Source organism: Stegodyphus dumicola, chromosome 12, assembly GCF_044657685.1.
Source record: "Stegodyphus dumicola isolate Sdum_Otavi_A_Nest chromosome 12, ASM4465768v1".
In the NCBI taxonomy this organism is placed as follows: domain Eukaryota; kingdom Metazoa; phylum Arthropoda; class Arachnida; order Araneae; family Eresidae; genus Stegodyphus; species Stegodyphus dumicola.
Genome location: NC_140779.1, coordinates 62,115,355 through 62,131,174, shown reverse-complemented (window position 1 = coordinate 62,131,174; position 15,820 = coordinate 62,115,355). Strand labels below are relative to the sequence as shown.

At 32.3% G+C, this 15,820-nt stretch overlaps 1 protein-coding gene and 1 non-coding gene across 2 annotated transcripts in view; one reads left to right on the top strand and one right to left on the bottom strand.

Moving 5' to 3' along the window:
* The window catches only part of LOC118191712 (transcription factor AP-2-epsilon-like), a 357,763-nt gene that overhangs the window by 26,536 nt on the left and 315,407 nt on the right, over window positions 1-15,820 (top strand). The gene's annotated exons all lie outside the window — the stretch shown is intronic.
* On the bottom strand, window positions 6,107-6,180 carry TRNAK-CUU (transfer RNA lysine (anticodon CUU)). The gene has a single exon. It is a non-coding gene; the product is annotated as a tRNA-Lys (tRNA).

The following is a 15,820-nucleotide window of genomic DNA, read 5'->3' as shown; positions in this document are numbered from 1 at the left end:
CTAAGCGCGAAATTTATGCAAAATATGGTAACATGCAAAGTTTGCACGTAACGATATCAAACTGATAAAGCAGCAGCAAGCTATACCGTAAGTATTTCTAATGACAATACTCTGTCTCGCTGTGGAAACATTTTGAAACATAGGTAACAACAAATCTCACTGGACGAATTTTAAGTGAAACAGAAACCTAACTAACAAGCAGAGTAGAATGGCCCTTAGAGGTAATTTCGAATCCAAACAATAACATCTTTCTCATCATTTTTCACTTATACCGTCAACTCTCTTTCGTACAGATACAGTAAAATTAAATTAAGGTAGCATATATTTTATCTGTTTTAACATTTTATACATATTATTTTCTTTATATTAATTATGTATTATTATATTATTATATTTAATTATTATTATTGATTTTGGTTTAAGAACTTGTAAAAAAGTATTGCTGTAAAGTTTAAATAACAATCACATTTGGTCCAGAATCGTATTAACTCACTTTATTTCAATTCCTGTAAGAAAAATTGTTTCAGTTTGTGAACACTTCGGTTGACGAAAAACTGTTTCAGTTTACAAACACTTCGGTTGATGAACTGCCTTCAGGAACGAATTAAATTCGTAAATTGAGGTCTCACTGTATACCATATTTTAGTTGATTAATTTTAAATGATAACAATTTCTCTTAAAAATTTTTTATTAAAATGAGATTTATAAATCTGAAATATTTACGTCAAAATGCGCACATATGTATATACAAATCTTGCACAATCATGTGTAGATTAAAGTATGAAAGCCGACAGAGAGACAGTGACTCCACGCTTAATGGATGCATGCTCCAGGCAATCTCCGATAGAACACCCATACCATATAAGGCTGGAAATTGAAGAAGACATCATCTCGCGCAATATAATTCAAAACGCAACCCCCTTCTCCTTCACCCTGGGGTGGCTGGAGGGGGTGAGATACGGAAGTCGCCTTTAGAAATGAACCCCTGCCTCTTCCGAAGCGATGTAGTCATTGTCACGAATGTCAGGGGTCACCATTTACCCGATTCATAACCGAGTGGCTAAATGGTCCGGCCCCTCGAGAACCGGACGGGTTCCTGGAGATTGACAGCACCACTTACCTCGAAAAGAGAGGTATCCGAGGAATTGGATCGCGACAGGAATCCTCAGAATTCTCCAGGATCCGTGACAAATTTTATTTCGGATCAGATGCGTGATGGCTTTGCCCTTGGGATGGCCTATGACAAAGAGCACTTTAGAAAAGTTAGGGTCTCTCGTCTTCCGACTGTCACCTTTGATTCTGCGAGAATTAGTTTGGGCACGACCGATGAGATTAGCTTCGTGGATCCTTCACAAAGCTGCTGCAGATATTGCTAGTTTCCAGAAGTAATTACGTTTTGGAGGAGTTTGAACTGCTTTAAAGTTTTATCAGGGAGCAGAAAACGAATATTTAAACACTCGGAGCGATTTTGTCTTAGCGAATGTTGTTTAGATTACATTTGACACATAATGGAAGAGTTCGAATAACAAAGTCATCAAAGGATTCCGTTGCTTAATAGTTGCTCTTAAAATTCAAATTTTTAAACCCCGATTGGAAAGATGTAAATTGCTTAATGTGTGAAACATTAGAAAGAGGGTGAAAAGCTTTGGAGTGTAAAATGTTTGAAGCATTTTGGCAGCAACTTCGAGCCTTCTTTTGATTTTTATCATACAAAAAAGGAATTTACTTACAAACAAACTTATTTTTGTAAGACAAAGTGAATTAAACTAATTAGTCGTGACAATTTAATGAGTAACAGCTTAGTTTAAGTCCGATTTCTGCCGGCGTTTACTACATCTAAATAGTTTTGTAGCTTTCCATGTACGCAATTAGATAAAAGCAGTTATTCTTATTGCACTTTTAAGTAAAACGCGTAGTACAAATTTTGGCAAAACTGCAATCAGAAAACTTTGATTTACAATCCGAAAAGATTTAATTTTAAATCTCAAAGAAGAATTTATTATTAAAAACCTCAAAATGATTTAAAATGTCAAAAAAGTTAAATATGTAAAATTTAATGATATTTAAGGAACGAAAATAATGTAAGATATGGAAATTGAAACATTGTTTATTAATGAGAAAAAAGCTGAAAATATTCACAAAAAATTACTTAGCTATATTATAAAATAAACCCAGTTTAATATACAGCAGTTAGGTACATTATTCAAAAGATAAATATGTAATTATAAAGAAGGAAGTTTACTGCTTTTAAACAATTCATTTTTTTTAAACTGTAGTAGACTATTTAAATTCGAAAGTTAAGTTAACGACTTTATGTTTTTTCAATTGCCGACTTTATGCTATTTCAACAGGCTGAGAATGGGCTATGCACAATGTCACGTGAAAGATAAGGACCTTATGTTTCTCTTATTGAGCAACAAATACCAAAGGCTGCTACTGGATTCTTTCCGTTTTTTGGATTCTTTCTTTCTTTCTTTCTTTTCTTTTTTTTTTTTTTTTTTTTTTGATTTTTGCATTCGTCTGGATTCTTTCCAGTTTTCTTTTCCGGTTTTGAAAACAATCAATTTCCAAGGCCTATGTTCCAAGTTCTATGTTAATGGATTTTATTTTGCAGTAATAGAATTTTGTGTAATAAGTGAAATCGATAAACTTCTTTCGAGATGTAACTAGTTAATTATCTTTAATTAATTCTCTGTAAAGAAATTAACCACAGCCCCATTCGTTCACTCTTGCAACACCATTGAGATAGCGAAGATTAAGACAGTAGATTTAACTCAGTTTATTAGACTGTAATACTAGGACTATATAGTATCTAAAGTCAAGGAAGCCTTAATGGATGATGTTTCAAGAAAACTAGTTTGTATTCACATTATAACGTGGGGAAACTCTAAATTGCCCGTACAGCGAAAACTTTCGTTGTAATTTGACTCAACAAAGTTTTACGCATCTAAAATTAGTAAACTCGATTTGCATGAATTAATAGTATTTCTAATTAAAATATTATAAAAGTAACTAATTTTCTTTTGGGTTGATTATTAATATCAAAAGAATATGTGAGATATTCTGAAGATTAAATAATTGATGCTTTCGTGAAATTTCTTCTAATTTGAAATTTATATATGTATCTACAAAAGTTTTGCAAATTTTTACAAATGTTGCAGTTTATTACAAATATTAAAACATTTTGCAGTTTTGCAGTAGTGTTACAAATATTTATTTACTTTTAATAATTATAAAGTTACGTAATTTACAACTAATCAATAATAATTTAATATAAAATTTGCGTTAGTTTATACAAAGTACAACTACTTATTAATTGTAAATGTATTTTTTATGTTTATCGTTGCAATCAATTCATTAAAAAATTGTGAGGAATTAATTATTAGAAAATACCGAAATTATATTTTAGATTACATGCTATTCAAATTTATTCTTGAAAGTTATGCTTTATGCGTCTCTTTTCGTTCACATCTATAATCAAAAAAGTGAAAAAAGTAGAATTAGCGAATTCATCTTTAATGCTGATGCGATGTTTATATTTTCAACCGAATTTCAACTTATTTTTTAAAAATGGCTAAAATTAATTTGGAAAATATTTCACGTTTCAAGTTTTACTGAGCTTCTGTAAATCATAAAAAGTTATTCCTGTTAAAAAATCTCATTACAAAATGAAAGAATTTTGTTAATTTATAAATAAGGCGAAAAATTAATTTACAGAAACTCTAATTAATGTTGCTTTTATTTTTCTTCTTCTCCTAATTAATTCTTCGTTGAACTGTTCTTAGTTAAATCACTTTAAGCGTGAACATTTTTTAACAGACGTCTTTTCTTTGTTGCGATGCTCTAATAAGGTAAAAAAAAAAACTACTTTGTGGGAAATTTTAAAATTTCTCTTTGAAGGCTGTCTTAAAAGAGTGGTATAATTAAATTTTCGCTGCAATTACTTATTTATAAATACACTGCAATGCAGTACATGAATTATATTTTAGCATTTTATGATGTAGTTCTCCAGGATAATGGCAAAAATATTATTCGAGTTTATGCATCTATAGTAATTTATTTTCCGATATTTTAAAATCTATATTAAAAATTACCATATTTATAAATTTCACTAAGTAACAAAATCTGTTTTTGTCAACCGCAGAAAATTTTATCCTTACAGTGTTAATTCTTTTCTTCCCTTATTGCTCGTGCACACCGACTCACATTCATATAGAAAGGAAATTGTAAGAATTTGGTTTTATTAAAACACATTTTTACGATTTTTTGTAATGCATTTTGCTTTTATTTATGACAGCGTTGCAGCACAGTTAATGGAATTGTTCATTTATTGCGCTTCCCCTGGTTCTTATAGAGTATGGTTGCGTAAGTCTTACCCTCTAAAAACATCAGTATAAATCGTAGGGTCTATAAAAAACGTAAAAAGCTATGTGTGGATCGTTATTGCTGACATTAATTACAACAAAATTCCATACAGTCTAGCATCTCAGATAAAATTAATTAAATTTATGAACACGAACTTCACGCGACTTAAATAAGCAGCATTCTAATTTGCCGATAAGACCAACCGGCTTCTTTGAGTCCAACTACACGACCTCTCTCAAATTCTGATATCTGCGCATATCGTTCACGCACCTGTATGCGAGGCATAGTTACTGTCTACCAGAGTACACGAAATGAAATTCGTGAAGAATTTATGACCTGGAATCGTAATTTCTCCTCTTAAATATCCTGCCAGTTGCGCAGATCAGATGCGCTGTAGCGACAACCATTCATTCATTGGCAGCCAAAATGTAAAATTTGTATTTTTCGTCAAAACCTGTGTGCATATCAATCTGTGTCCAGTTTGCTTTATATCTTCTCGGTGCGTCGTGATGCATCTTTTTTTTTTTTTTTTTTTTTTTGTGTGTGTGTGTCTAAGAGTGCATGATATTTTGTTTCGTGTTTTGAATTTGGGAGATTTAATTCTTAAACTAGTAAATCGGTTATAAATATTTAGCATAAAATCGCTTCAAGAGTTAAACAGAAATCTGAATACTCTCAGGCACTTTTATAACATTTAAATTTTTTAATTAAAAAATTAATTTGTCTGAAATTTGAAGTTTTCAAACTATAATATTTTCAGTTGCAGCCTTATTTATAGCACAATCAGTGGATTAATAATTAAGATCGATGAATGCTAATAGTTTGACTCGGGTTCGAATTCAAGCTAATGGGCTGTCATGGGCCCAAAAGCGGTTCGAGTTTCTAAGCTCATTGAACAGTAGTGGTTCTTTTAAGTTCAAAGCGAGTGGACTGGCTGCATGGACATTTTCGTGGTTTTTCCAACGTATAACGTAAATATCAGCCAGTTTCCCTTAGAAAATCATTCATGAAGGCAACCCTTCCCTAAGGCAGATAGCTCTGGTGTGCTTTGCGGTTGCAAAATAAACCAAACCAATTAAAATATCATGAAGAAATAATCGCAACATACTGAGATGTTGAATAGTGCTTTCAAAACTTTAAGTATTAACTTTTCATTTAGATACTGAAACTCAAAAGTATTCTTAAATATAAAATTAATTGATTTATACATTTAGTAAGAGATTCATTGAACCTGTATTTTGTTTAATTAGCTTTTCATATTTCTTAATTTTTTCCCTACATAGCGCGTTTTACTGTAATATTGACATTTAGAAACAGAATAATAATGTGGCTTTTGGAAAACCTACTTGCAGCTCTCGAACTTTCCTGAATTTCCAATATATGATTCTTATTGACATGAAATTTGACCACTCCTACTCTAACCTTCATTTCCTAAAGCAAAGATTTGCAGAGAAAATCACTGTATGATTTTAAGCAGATTTTTTACATGTGTTTTTTTTTTTCAGTGTTACATTCAGTACAGTTTTCGTGAAGTGTTTCACATGAGTTATAGCCTGTAAATCATGTTTTACGTTCCAGCACAACAGCTTGCAGAGAAAATCACTATCGTATCGTTGCACATTTGCATAGTTATGGAACGATGTCGTAATTCAAGTCCGAAGTTCTGCGTTATTTGAGTATTAACCGTGCATTGTACATAAATAACGCATGAAATGTTGTACAGAGAGTTAGAAGAAACTTATGCCCAGCGTGGGGCTCGAACCCATGGCCTTGAGATTAAGAGCCTCATGGTCTACCGACTGAGCTAGCCTGGGTACATATAAGAAATACGTTTAATGCAAGAAATACAAGATTCTAAGGTACTAAAATTCTTTTCTTTATGAATTTTGAGCTTCCCGTATCAAAGTAGCTTTCTCTTAATATTAAATTTTCTTTCAGAATTTTTTACCTGTAGGAGAGAAATATTGCTTTTGGAAACTCTTTATCACATATGTGTCATACATAAAAGTTTATGAAGCTTATTTTAAATTTAAACTTATAGCTTATAATGTGATTTTGGGTCTTTCCTTTACGTCCTTATTTTTAAACACTATTCATTTTAATTAGAATTATGCGTATTAAAAATATTAGTTATAAGAAAATTAAGATTATAGAAAAAGATGAGGATTTTTTAGCTTTATGATAACACATAAAGGTTACAGCCCCTGAAACTGAAGCGCTGTTACTTTCTAGATTCCTTGGGACTTGCTAATTGTATTCAGCTACTGCAAAAGCTTGTAATTTTGTGCAAATTTGAAAGAAAATATCATGCCTTCTTTGAACCTGGACACTTCGGTATCGGAATCGGGACCCTTGACCACTATACTGTCTGGGCGGCTCTGAAATATAGAAAGCGGTAAAATAAGTATGGTTAACAAATATAAAATATGATTTCTAAATTATAGTTTCTATTGCTATTTAAACTAGCAAATTTTCATTCTAATGAACACTGATGAAAGATACAGAAAAGAATTAACAGAGAACTAGCGTATTCGCTATAATAAATAATGCATGTTATATTTTTGTTTACCTCTAGAATTATTATTCATCAACTAAGATATAATTAGGTATTATTAAATCTTCTAATATTTTACATAATTATGTAGTTAACTTTCAACTTAAATTTAAACGACATTTCATGATATAGTGAAAGGCCTAGCAGAAACAGTTTAGCATAAAATTTTGAGCTGTGTAATTAAAGGACAGTATTACTCTGTATCATTCAATACATATTTTAATTCTTTAGAATTAATTAATTAATTATTCGTAACCATTTTTTAAGATCGTTAATGAATAGGTTTTGTAATTCCAATATTTAAGTTCATCCAAAATATTTATCTTGTCGATTTCCTAAAAGTTTCTTAGAGAAGACGTGAAGCGGGAAATTTTCCAACTTCCAAACGGATATCTTAATAAACATTTCCTATTTTCTCAACTTCCTACTTTACAAGGAAAAAAATAGTTCAGGCTTTAATTTCCATTTTGCCATTCGATACTTAAAACTGTAAATGCTAATATTAAAAATAATTCACTCCTCCTTGAAGCATGGATGAATTAAACTCGCTGAACTGAAATCTTTCAAACAAACATTACTGGGGATCGTTCTATTCCTCGCTTCTTAAAGCAACGAAAGCAAAACGCAAATAGTATTACCAGCTAAATGAATTAATGAACTTCATAATACTTAAAAAATATCATGAGATGAGATTTTAAAGGAATATTTTAAGGACCGAAACATTCACCTAAAACGTTCTTTCTCGCAAATAAAATTATAAAATTCCCTGTTTACTCGGGTTCTTCTTTGCTTGGAAATTCAAGAGAAGGAGAGGATATTCTCCAAGCAAAACCCACCCAGAATATAACTCACCGCAAATTTAATTTGCCTTCTTGGATTAATTGAGTAAGAAGCCAGTATTTTAATTTGTCCCAAAAGATGATTCGCCCTTTTCGGTGTTGGGACAGCTCAAAAGAGTCTATGTTTATTTGCTTTAGGATGTTCCACTATCTTTATCGAAGAACGAAAGCTCATTAGTGACTTTCTCTTCTATATTTTAAGCGAGGGGATAAATTTTTTTTACGCGAGGAAGATAATTAAATATTGATAAAACGTTTAATTAATTAGGAGAATTCTCGTAATCATTTGTTTTGTAGCGAATTTAAATGCAGTATTGAACCATTCATTCTCTAGAGACGCTACGAAGAATCATCATAAAAGACTATTAATACCTCGCTATCTATAATAGCTGGGACACAATTGGGAACCAAGAAATATTTAATTCCCTTGAAAAAATCATCAGTAATTATTCGGAGATACATCAGAGTAATTATTTGGCTTTTGTCGTCAAGCTGAATACGTTTCACGTGTTTTTTTTTTATTCTCTCTTTCGTTTCTCTTTGTTATTTGTGCATAAATCCCACTCTTTCAGATACCGTCTTGTGTATGGAATGTCTTCAATTATGAAGTATGAGAATGGAATTAAAAGGAAATGTTATGAGAGCCAAAAAGTCTTTTCTTAATTAAGAAAACTGCAAGTATTTTTTATTTTTATTTTATTTATTTATTTATTTTTTTGTGTTCATAATCACGTTTAAAGATTTAAGAGTCATAAAGTGGCGTGTTGTAATTAGATATCCAGGAAGGATAAAATTTTAATGTGAAAAATCAGAAAAGGTTTTTCAATAATAAAAAAAATATAAAATGCATTTTAAGTACATTATATATTCAGGCGTAAATACATAATTGCATATAATTCTGATGTTATTAAGTATCACCAAGTTATTTATGAGGCAAAAATTTGAAAAACTTTCGTTTTTGGTAAGTTTGAAAGCGCATTAAGCAAAAACGCAGTAATTTCAGATATGTCTTTGAAACGAATTATAATTTTTTATACAACCACTGTGTTCGAGTAGTTCTGAATAATATATTCAAGTGATTTATCAGAAAATTGATTAACAAATTCTAAATTTGAGATTCCAGATGCCCATATTCGAATGGAGAACTACGTTATTCAAAATTTGATGACTCTAGGTACCGTTGTTTTTTCACAGTGCGAGAAACATACATATATTCATGCAGATAATTCATTATTTAATTTCTTTAAATATAAATCAGGGCTCTAATATTTGGTGGCAACAGTTTTAAAAGTGAAACGGACATTTATAGTGAACAGATGCAAAATGTCATATCGAAATTAATAGCCCGTCTGCGAAAATTTGGCTAAAAATACATATTCAATGAATTCAATAATCTACAAGTTCTCAGTTTCTTCATAAAGCTGTCACTATAATTGAAAAAGATGAAACAGAAGCAAGACAATTAAATTTTAAAACGCTTCAAAAATTAGGAAAAGAATTAAGAAAAAAACTGAAAAGTTAGTAAAGTTAAGAAAAACTGAAAAATTGTTAAATAGTAAAATTGTTAAATAGTAAAACGAAGGGGGAAGAATCTATATATTTAAGTGCGTTGGATATTTAGGATGGAGTAGAAGTGTGTTAATTATAATATTAAATAATTTGAAAATGCCTTTTCGTAATATTAATACGAATCACCCGGTTACTTATTAAGTTAAAATTTTGAAATAATCTTTTTAAAAGTTTAAATACGTCTTAAGGAAAGACTGACAGTTGGAAATAATACTTTTTCTGAACTAGCTATCACTTTTTATCTGTCCTACTGTATCATTACAAAGCTTTCAATTTTATATATACAAGAGCTATCAGTAAATCGATTACTAAATAACAGTATAAGAGCTTTTATTCATAATAAGTTCCAGTTTCTTTAAAAAATGATTAAGGAAAGAGGAATATAAAATGGAGAAACCTGAATTTAAAAAAATTAAGCTTAGATTAAATGGTTTTGTAGAAAACTCTATGCATTTTGAAAGTTCCATCCAAAAAAGAGAAACATGAGTTTTCCTTTTTGGATAGTTAATATTAACAAAAATAGTGCTTTTTAAAAGAAAATATTTCTGCTCTTTGAAGACGATTGATCAATGCCATATTCCCTACAAATGCATACAGCTTTCTATAAAACAAGTATATATTACATACATATTTTATAATTTAACGAAATTCTGAAAAGCTGCAATTTTCCTTTGTACTGCTTGTTTTGCACAGAAAAAATTTACAGGATAGAAATTTCAAAAAATCTGATTGATGAAAAAATTTTAAACCTTAAAAAAAAAAAAAAAAAAAAAAAAACTTAAAAAGCGCATTTATAATAAGCAATTATTTGTCCTTGGTTTTTGCACATACCTGAAATTTACTATTCCACACAGAATAAATTGTCTTCCCAAAAAGTTTCTTAAATGTTTCTTGAATGAAGCGAATTTCCTTGGTCGTAGCTATTCGTTATAAGATTTTTAACTTATATTTCGATTTATAACTGATTGAGAAATTGAAATATTTAAAAGCAAAAACACATATTTTTAATCAGTTTGGATGTCGAATGTAGAATTATAATCCGGACAAAAATGCAGGCTTAGTTTGACACACGTTTTGAATAAAATTCCGTCGACTGCGAGGACAATCCGATACAGATCTCACTTCTTCAGAAGAAAGTCACAGGTTAATCTTCTTCGGCAATTTTTTTAGCCTGAAGAAACGGAGCCTATGCCTGATTGTCCCTGAGATCAACAAAGTTTTATTCAGACTACTCCAAACTAACATTGCATTTTCGACTACTTTAAATCACTTTTTAATACTTTAACTCTAATCTTTATTTTGTTTCTTATATTAGAAAGTTTAGTGGAGTCATTCCAAAAGATTTAGGGGGTCCACCAGCGGCAAAGCGGGGAAACGCTAAACAATGGCAGTTCCGACCTAGGTTTGATTCCAGGGAAACGGGCTTCCTGTGTGGTCGTTTTCGTGGTTATCCCATGTATAACGTGTATACAAGTGCCCTTAGAAAATCATCCACGAAGGCATCCCTCCCCTTAGATAGATAGCCCTCGAGTGCTTTGCCATAAACAAATAAACCAAACCAAACCGAACCAAAAAGGTTTAGGCTATTACGTTATGTGACTAACATAACGTTGCATTCTACTACCATGTATTTGTCATGCACAAAATACGCAGTTTTTCCTCCTGATAGAATGCTTAATTGATGCAATTTATTGTACATTTATTTTATCTCATATATCCACTGCTAATTTAATGAACATTTTCAGCACTATTTCAGCTAATAAAAGCTGTTTCTAATGCCAGGTATTAAATTATATACTACAATAATACAAAATTCTATTTCATTACATTCTTGAAAATGAATAGGATGACTCATCAGCGGCTGAGCGCCAAAGAACTCTGAGGATCGCTAACTCGACCCAGGCTCATGTCCACGCCAAGTAGACTAATTGCATGCGTGAAAAATATATCTCCCTTTAGGAAGAAGCTCTCGCCTTAATCATTTAAGCTAGCCTTTACAACGAAATATTCAAACCATTAAAAAAAAGTTTTGTTAAATTAAAAAAAAAAAAAAAAAAAAAAAAAAACGAATTTGGTTGTGTGATTGTTATTTCAACACAAGAAAGCTTTCAAAGTCGAATTTCTCGGAAGGACTGTTTCCATTGTGATTCTGTAAGAGACAATGTGTCGAACTAATATCTTTTATTAAAAAATGATTAATTAATCATTCACCCATTCTGTTCTTCCAATGAAAAATTAAGAAGAATAAGTAATTGTCACAGTCATTGTTGATTGATAATTAATTGAGGTAAAGCAATCTGTAAATCCCTCTTAGGAAATAACACCTTCAGAGAGATTTCAAAGGAAAACCACCTCTTGTTTGTACAACAGAGACAGAAAACATAAACGTCTTACTGTTATCAAAAACAGTAACCAGATAGAAATTAGAAATGTTTCAAGATATTAATCTGTGACACATTAGCGAAAGATGTAGGCTGTTTCATGTTTTTAACCTACGATAAAAAAAGAGAAACAGAATTCTTGTAAAAATATTTCGGACAAGAAGAAAGACACAAAATAATTGAAGACACTAATAAAAAGGAATTTATTTTTAAAAAATGAGTTGTACTTGAATGTATGATACTGTATACATTAACTATTCATATCTCACTTTTAAAAAGTAAAGCACTTTTCCGTTCCATATAACACAACTTGCTATAATATTTGCAACCTCTTTCCTCCTTTCTCTCGGAGACATTCGAGTTGAGAAGTGTGGCGGTTATATCCCTATTCTGTTGATATAAAATGACCTTTTCCGATAATACCGGAAAAACGGAACGTGGAGTAAAGTCTGTTTCAAAATTCCATTCCCGTTTTCGCGAGAATGGAGGAAGTTAAGAAAGCGGGGAAGAAAAGGAATCTTTTGGGAAAAGAGCAGGAAATTTTTTGGAGGTGAAAAGGAAAGTGTAGGGATAACTCCTAATTTCTTTCCGTTTGAACTTCTTGAACGCTGGAATTCTTGAAGGGGCGAGGGATAAAAAAAGTCTAGAACGTGCTCAGGGCTTTAAAGGAATGTCCAGAGCGTCCCAAATGACCCCACCCTGACCGGATGTCTCAGCAAAATTCAAGGTTTCCAGTATATTTTAAAGATATATGCGTTAAAACATCCATGATTTGACCAGCGGCACGGTTTTGTTTGTAGCCCGGCAAGTTTATACGTGTGGCTAAATATAAAAGAAGTTTATTTACAATTCTTGCAAGCGAAGACTGATGTTCATTTGCCTTGCAGAAAAATTTTAAACTTCTCAAATACATGCTAAAATTCAAGTTTCTCATTTTATGATGCCACTGATGTAGGTATTATCCATTTTGTTAAATCTGGAATCGTCCTGTTACTTTTTGTTTCGTTAGCTTTTACTAGAATATAAATGAGTTACGAGTATTTAAGACAGAGTTCTTGAATGTATAGAGGGAGGGCTTCTGCCAGCGATGTAGACTATAGTATGGTTCTCTCATCCAAAGGTGTATAATTATACGGCATTAGCCATTCTGCTAGCCGAAGTCAGTAGCGCACTTAGTAATTTTAAGTCACCGCTTTTTAAGCTTTTACATTATAGCCTCTAACATCTAATTAATTAAAATTTAAAGTTCTAATTTCTATTACTGATATCATGTAAGTTGCAGAGATTAAAACTGTAAACACAAGTCATATATTTATTCAGTTTAGAGTTTAACATAAAAACGGTCTTTTTTTTTTTGTTTCAGTTGTTATTGACATAGATGAAGCGGTAACTCGCCTGACTGTCTTGTAGAAATTAAGAACGTTTAATTAATTGCAGAAAGAAATCTGCAAAGCTAGGTTAGGTTATTTTCATATGGTAAAGTACAGGAGGTGTATTTATCTAAGGAAAGGGATGCCTTCGTGAAGGAATTTCTAAGGAAAACTAGCTCGTTTTCACGTTATACTTGGAGAAACCAAGAAAACTAACCAACCATACAGCTGCTCGTTAGCCTGGGTTCGAACCTGGTTTGAATTACCAGCTTTCAGCGGTATTAACCACTCGACCATTGATAAGGCCAGAATAGGATTTTTTTTTCTGCAAGATCATGTATATGCGACTCTAAATAATCTTGTATTGCGCATACATGAACTACTGTAGTTGTGTATTTACATCAATGCGTGGCAATACTGATTTTCGATTATTTCAATTTCAAGCGCACATTTGTAGAATTTTATTATCCATATCTGCTGAAACGACTTCAAAAAGCAAACAAAGCTGAAGGAATTGCTGCATTATGCTTATGGTGAGTGAGTTAAGGCTCCGTAAATGTTCTTAGAAGACATGACTCCACATCGCTAAAACACAACTTTGTTAACACAACTATATATTAACACAACTATGCATTAAAACTGAAAAACCTCTACACAAATATTCGAACATCCTTGTACTCGAGCTAAGGGCAATGTGTGTGAGTTCGCTATTCGCGCTGGCAGTTACTACGAAATAAGATGACGTCATCTAGCGGCGCGTGCAGTCGAAAATAAGACTGCTACATGTTGAAGGAAATAGTTTTGTTGTGGACAATGAACATGATTCAACAATTGTTTTCGCTCTTGCCATGAAAATGGGATTGTAAAAAATATAATATTAATGCTTACTGTATGATGAAAGGCAAACTATTTAGTGATACCTTTTCTCACAGATCTTTAATAAGAGACAAAAAATTAATTTTCTTCAAGAAAGCTCTGCGACAAAATCAAAATATGATATCGGTCACAAGGTGAAACGGTGATAAAAGCTTCATATGAATTTGATTACATACTTGACAAGCATATTAAACTGACTCAGAAGTTATAAAAATGCCTCGTCAGTACTTTCAATGTATTACTTGATCAATTTAGCATTAAAAAGCTCAAATCACAAATGTGGAATTCTCATATTCTACCTACGTTAGATGCATTGAAAAAGATGTCTCTGCTTTTCCTTTTTTTTTTGTGAAATTCCCTAATGAATAGAGCCCACAGCTCTTCTAAGTACCACAGATCACAATCAGTAGTTGCACTTGAGACTTCTAAGAATGTTAAACATAATGCAATGCAAAGCGCATCTAAAAGTCCTCGTACGGAGATCTCAATACTCCGAAATTAGCTCTGAACTAAAACTTGAGAACTGGTGCTCTATTCGGGCTTATACAGCTTTCACTCGGACACCGACAAATCTCTAGTACGTTCCACTTCTCGAAATTACTGGAAGGCATGCGGATACGATTACAGTTACATATAGAGATCAATTACAATTATTCAATTACTTTACCAATTACGGTCATACAGGGACCGGATCAAAATGTTGCAAAATGGTCGCCATGTTTGGCGATAAAATTAATCACCAAAACCATTTCCAGCTCGGCGATATCTCGCCAATTTAGCGAAATAGCCATTTTCCTCAAAGTTAAACAAACTTGCCACCGTAATCTTATTTTTCCAGCAGAGCTTCATGTTTGCCATGCCTCTTGAGGCTTTTCATGTTACAGTACAAAATTTGTAACAATGTTAACATAATTTATGTGTGCAAAGATGGAGATGAGTTTTCTCTACTAAGCATCAGTACATTCGAGAGTAACCTACAAAAAAGAGAAATTCTTCGTGAAGGGTTTGCTGAGGTCAACCAGCTGGCATTCATGTTCCAGGTAGAGAAAATCACTAAACTACACATGCTGCAACTCGTTCGACGGTATTCGAATTTGGGTCGAACTACTCGTGCTCAGTAGTCTTATCCACTTGATAGCTACTGGTGGGCTTGGTACCAGTTCGAAAATATCAGTAAATTTTACTGTCCGAAATAAACATATAGATGTGTGCTTGCTTGAGAACACAGTACTAAGAGTGTCTGATTCACTATACTACACCGTTACCATCTGGCAAACATGAAGAAGCTTTTATGTTTATTGTTCTTTTTTGCAGCGTACTTGTAAACCATGGATAACTGAAACTGCAGATGCTGAGTCAGAGGATACGGAGGCTGAATTTAGTTGATTTTTCTGTGAAAAATGGAATTACACACTTGCTACTTTAAATGTGTTTATATACCCGAATTATGCATGAACAGCATGAGAGAAGAAAAGGCCACGCTGATGAAATTGAAATGTACACTAACATTTGGCACTTCTAGTGGGAGGAATATTAACGCCTATTTGGTTGTTATACGGCTGAAACGCAATATCTAAGAACTGCAGAGGACTTTGAAAGCCACGAGAAACTGTCAATCAACTAAAACAAAACTAAATATGAACCACTAATTTGCAAAAGGAAAATGAATCTGTGTACTAGGCATTTTCTCCCTCCTTCAAGCATGGCTTCTTGGTGCAACGATAGCACATTCGACGCGTATCCGAGAGATTCAGGTTCGAATCCCGAAGAGACATTGCTCATATTTCCTATTTCCTGCATCTGAAAAACGTAATGAGTCTGCAGTGGCTCCCGAAATAAAAGGTGGTGGACGATAATTGGTCACCA